At 34.3% G+C, this 6,242-nt stretch overlaps 1 pseudogene; it reads left to right on the forward strand.

Annotated features, from left to right (window-relative positions):
* The first annotated feature begins 4,646 nt into the window (after positions 1 to 4,646).
* LOC103001044 (general transcription factor 3C polypeptide 6-like) lies at positions 4,647 to 5,564 on the forward strand (annotated as a pseudogene).
* Positions 5,565 to 6,242: the final 678 nt, after the last annotated feature.

The following is a 6,242-nucleotide window of genomic DNA, read 5'->3' on the forward strand; positions in this document are numbered from 1 at the left end:
AAACTCATCAAAGTGAGTATAGAAGTAACTTATCTTAAAACAATGAAGGCCATTTATATAAAACCCATATCTAACATCATACTCAACAGTGAAATGCTGAAATCCTTCCCACAAAATTCAGGAACAAGACAAGTATGCCCACTCTTGCCATTTCTATTTAACATAATATTGGAAGTCCTAGCCATAGGAATCAGACAAGAAAAAGAAGTAAAATTCATCCAAATTGAAAAGGAAGAAGTAAAACTGTCAGTATTTGCAGATGACATGACAGTTTATTTAGAAATGCTAAAGTCTCTTCCCATAAACCATTAGAACTAAAAAATGAATTCAGCAAAGTTGTGAGATACAAGATTAATATACAGAAATCCGTTGCTTTTTATACACTTTTCATGAATGATCAGAAAGAGAATGAAAATTAACAATTACATTTTAAATCACATCAAAAATAATAAAATACCTAGGAATAAACTTAACCAAAGAGGTTTTTATACTAAAAACTAAACATTAATGAAAGAAATTAAAGATGATTAAAGAAATGGAAAGATATCCCTTGCTTTCAAATTGGAAGAATTAATTTTGAAAAAGTCATGCTACTCAAAGCTATCCAGAGATTTATCACAATCCCTATGAAAATACACATGACACTTTTTACAGAAGTAGAACAAATAATCCTAAAATTAATGTAGAACCAGAAAAGAACTCAAATTGCTAAACCAATCTTGAGGAAAAAAGAACGAAGTTGGAGGTATCATGCTATTAGACTTTAGACTACACTGCAAAGCTAGAGTAATCAAAATAACATTGTGGTGGCACAAAAATAGACACATAGATCAATAGACTACAATAGAGAGCCCAGAAATATATGCAGGCTCCTATGGTCAATTAATCTATGAAAAAGGAGACAAAAATATAAATGGAGGAAAGACAGTCTCTTCAACAATAGGTGCTTAGAAAACTGGACAACCACATGAAAAACAATGAGGTTAAAATGGTCCCTCACAACATATACAAAATAAATGAAAAATGTTTTAAAGATCTAAATGTAAGACCTGAAACCACAAAACTCCTAGAAGAAAAACATAGGTGGAAAACTCTTTGACATATATTGTAGTAATATTTTCTTGGATCTGTCTCTTAAGGCAAAAAAAGCAAGAATAAACAGACATAATTAAATTTAAAAGCATTTTCACAGCAAAGGAAAACATGAACAAACAGAAAAGGCAACCTACAGAATAGGAGAAAAAAATTTCAAATGATATAAACAAGCAAGGGTTAATATCAAAAATATACAAAAAGCTCATACAACTCAATATCAAAAAACACCCCAATTACAAAATGGGCAGAAGGTCTGAAATGACATTTCCAGAGAAGATATACATGTGGCTAACAGACACATGAAAAATATGCTCAACATCAGTAATTATTACAGAAACCTAAATTATAATAATGAGATATCACCACACACCGACCAGAATGGCTCTCATCCAAAGGACCACAAATAACAAATGTTGGCAAGGATGTGGAGTAAAAGGAACACTTGTACACTGTTTGTGGGAATGTAACTTTGTGCAGTCACTGTAGAAAACAGTATATAGGATTCACAAAAAACTAAAAATAGAACTACCATACAATACAGCAATTCCACTGCTGGGTATATATCCAGCAAATATGAAAACACTAATTCAAAATGATACATGCACCCCAATGTTCATAGCAGCACTATTCACAGTAGTCAGGACGTGGAAGCAACCCAAGTATCCATCAACAGATGAATGAATAAGAAATATATGGGATATAGTAATATGGAATATTACTCAGCTGTAAGAAAAGAATAAAATTCTGCCATTTGCAACAATGTGGATAAACCTAGAGAATATTTTGCTTGGTGAAATATGTCAGACTTTAAAAGACAAATACTGTATATAATCACTTATATGTGCAATCTAAAAAATAGTATGAACAAATCTATATGCAAAAACAGAAAAAGACTCATATATACTGAAAATAAACTAGTGGCTTTCAAAGGAAAGATGGATGGGGGAGTGGTAATTTTGGGTTATAGGATTAAAAGACACAAACTACTTTGTATAAAAGAGGTAAAGAACAGGATATATTGTAAAGCTCAGGGAATTATAGCCATTATCTTGTAACAACTTCTGAAGGAGTATAATGAGAAATTCCTGATCACTATACTGTACACCTCAAACTACCATAACATTATATATCAACTATAGTCAGTTACAAAACATATGATCATCTCAATAGATGCACAATAATGTTTTGACAAAATTCAACATCGATTTGTGATAAAGACTCTCAAGAAAACTGGTACAGAGGGAACAGAACTCAACATAATAAAGGCTATATATGATAAACCCAAATCCAACAATACAGTAAAAGGATCTCACACCATGATCAAGTGGGATTAATCCCAGGGATGCAATGATTTTTCAAGCAATATGATAAACCACATTAACAAATTAAAGAATATAATCCATATGGTCATCTCCATAGATGCAGAAAAAGTGTTTTTTAATTCAACATCCATTTATGATTAAACTCTCCAGAACGTGGGTGTAGAGTGAACATAACACAACGTTAATAAAAACCATATGTAATAAGCCCACAGCTAATATAGTACTCAATCATGAAAAGCTGAAAGCATTTCCCATAATAACAGGAACAAACCAAGGATGCCCACTCTCACTACCTTTATTCAACATAGTATTGGAAGTCTCAGCCATAGCAATCATACAAGAAAAGGAAATAAAACTAATCCAAATTAGAAAAGAAGAAGTAAAACTGTCACTGTTTGCAGATGACATGATTCTATGTGTAGAAAATCCTAAAGGTACCACCAGGAAGCTATTAGAATGCATCAGTGAATTCAGTAATGCTTGCAGTATACAAAATTAATATACAAAATTCTGCTGCATTATTATATACTAACAACGAACTGTCAGAAAGAAAAATTTAGATAACAATCCCACTTACAGTGGCTTCAAAAAGAAAAAAAATGCCCAGGAATAAATATAACTAAAACTGTAAAAGATCTGTACTCTGAAAACTGTAAGACACTGATGAAAGAAATTGAAGATGACACTAACTAATGGAAAGATGTAGTGTTCATTGATTGAAACAATTAATATTGTTAAAATGACCATATAACTGAAAACAATCTACAGATTCAATGCAATCCATATCAAAATACCAAGGGCAATTTTCACAGAACTACAACAAATAATTCTAAAATTTGTAGGGAAACACAAAAGACCCCGAATAGCCAAAACAATTTTGAGAAAGAAGAACAAGTTGGAGGCATCATACTCAATAATTTCAAAGTATAGAACAAAGCTGTGATAACTAAAGGAGTACAAAGTGGCACATAAGCAAACATATAGATCAATGGATCAGAATATAGAGCCCTGAAATGAAGCTACATTAGAGGATTAATTAATTTATGACCAGGATGCAAGAATACACAACAGGGAAAAGAGAGCCTCTGAAATAAATTGTGTTGGGAAAACTGAACAGCTATATGCAAAATAATCATAATGTACTACTTTCTCACACCATATACAAAAATGAACTCAAAATGGATTAAAGATTTAAAGGTAAGTCCTCAAACTACAAAACTTCTAAAACAATACTTAGGTAGTACACACTTTGACATTGGTCCTAGCAATATTTTTTGATATGTCTCCTCAGGCAAGGTAAACAAAACAAGAAATAAACAAATGGGAGTACATCAAACTAAAAAGCTTTTGCACAGTGAAGGAAAACTCAAAAAATAAAAAAAAAATCTTCCTACTGAATGGGAGAAGATATTGGTTAATGGTATATAAGGAGTTAATATTCAAAATGCACAAAGATCTCATGAAGCTAAATAAAAAATAGCATAATTTAAAAATGGGCAAAGGACCTGAATAGACATTTTCTAAGGAAGGTATATACATGGCCAACAGTCACATGAAAAGATGCTCAACATCACTAATTATCAGGGAAATGCAAAATTAAAACCAAAATGAGATATCACATAACACCTGTCAGGATGGCTATTATCAAAAAGACAACAAATAACAAGTATGGGAAGGATACAGAGAGAAGGAAAACTTCTTGTCCTTTGGAGAGGTAAATTGGTTTAGCCACTGTGGAAAACAACATGGAGGTTCCTCAAAAAATTAAAATTAGAACTCCCATACAATCCAGCAATTCCACTTTTTGGTTGTGGTACATATATACAATGGAATATTACTCAGCCATAAAAAGGAACGAAATTGAGTCATTTGTTGAGACGTGGATGGATCTAGAGACTGTCATACAGAGTGAAGTAAGTCAGAAAGAGAAAAACAAATATTGTATATTAACACATGTATGTGGAACCTAGAAAAATGGTGCAGATGAACCGGGTTGCAGGGCAGAGGTTGAGACACAGATGTAGAGAACAAACGTATGGACACCAAGAGGGGAAAACTGGTGGGGTGGGGATGGTGGTGTGCTGAATTGGGTGATTGGGATTGACACGTATAAAGTGATGTGTATAAAATTGATGACTGATTTAAAAAAAAAAGAATTAAAAAGCATTACATACAAATATTAAAAAAAAAAAAACACTCGGCTCGGAGGCCGCGTGGAGGAGCGGCGGCATGGCAGCGGCGGCCAAGGAGCCGAGTCGGGGGTACTGGGATGAGGAGGAGGAGGAGGCAGGGCAGTTGGTTCTGGTGGAATTATTAGAAATTATTGATTCAGACTTTCTCTAAAAATGTGAAAATAAATGCAATATTTTGGGAATTGATACTGAGAAGCCCAATCTGCAAGTGGACAGCTATGTCTTTGCTGGAGAGTATGAAGACACTCTTGGGACCTGTGTTATATTTGAAGAAAATGTTGAACATGTGGATGCAGAAGGCAATAATAAAACAGTGCTAAAATATAAATGCCACACAATGAAGAAGCTCAGCATGACAAGAACTCTTCTGACAGAAAAGAAGGAAGGAGAAGAAAACATAGGTGGTGTGGAATGGCTGCAAATCAAGGAAAATGATTTCTCCTGTAGACCCAACATGATTTGTAGTTTTCTGCATGAAAATGAAGCGGATGAAGTTGTAGCTCCAGACCCAGATACATCTTTGGAGTTGGAAGAGCAAGAGATTCAAATGAAAGATAATTCAAACCTGAGTTATGAACAGGAGAAACCACCGAACTTGAATATAGAGGATTCTGGTCCTCTTATTGATATCCCTTCTGAGACAGAAGGCTCTGTTTTTATGGAAACTCAAGAAACTGCCTTAGAAATCACTCCCAGATGAAATATTTCTCATAAAAACTAGTCATGAGCTTTTTAGAGTTTTTATATAAAATAACTGGCTTTGTAGTTTTCAGTTCACAATTTTATTATTTTTGTTGGCTATATACACATTTCCAATTATAATATAGTTTAATATACTAGAATCATTAAGGACCAGATACGAGTTTTTAAAAATATGGTTTCAATGACTATAGGGACCCTTCTGTGATGAGTCCTTTAAAATGGGGGTTTTACTAAGGTAAGTGTGAGTTTCTATTGCAGCCATCACAAATTTCCACAGACTTAGTGGCTAAAGTGTATTAAGCTACATAAGTGTATTGTCTTATAGTTTTGTAGGTCAGCCATCTGATATGGGTCTCACCTGGGCTAAAATCAAGGTATTTGCAGAGCTTCATTCTCTTCTGGACGTGGCGTGGGGGACTCCATTTCCTTGTTCATTCAGTTGTTGGCAGAATTCAGTTCTTTGCAGCTGAAGGATCACGGTCCCATTTCCTTGCTGTTGGCTGAGAGCCATGCCTAGCTTCTAGAGGCTGCCTGCATTCCTTCACTCATGGTCCCCTTCTCTTCAAAGACAGCAATGGTCAAGTCCTTCTCAGTCTTTGAATCTCTCCTGCTTCTTCCATAATCTTATTGATGATGGACCCTTTTGCCTTCTTTTAAAGGTCCATTTGATTACACTGGGCACATCTGGGCAACTTCCCTATTTTAAGGTCTATAACCTTAATTCCATCTGCAAAGTCCCTTTTGTCATGTAATTTAAACAGGCATAAAACTGAGAATTGTGGCATGAAAATATTTAGGGGGCCATTTTCCAGTCTACCAAAGTCAGTACTACTCCTGAGAACAGAAAAAGAATTCAGAAGTGCTTAAGGGTGAAGGTACAGTTCTGATATTCCAGCTGTAATTTCACTTCTTTCCCACTGAAGAAAGATGA

Source organism: Balaenoptera acutorostrata, chromosome 3, assembly GCF_949987535.1.
Source record: "Balaenoptera acutorostrata chromosome 3, mBalAcu1.1, whole genome shotgun sequence".
NCBI lineage: Eukaryota > Metazoa > Chordata > Mammalia > Artiodactyla > Balaenopteridae > Balaenoptera > Balaenoptera acutorostrata.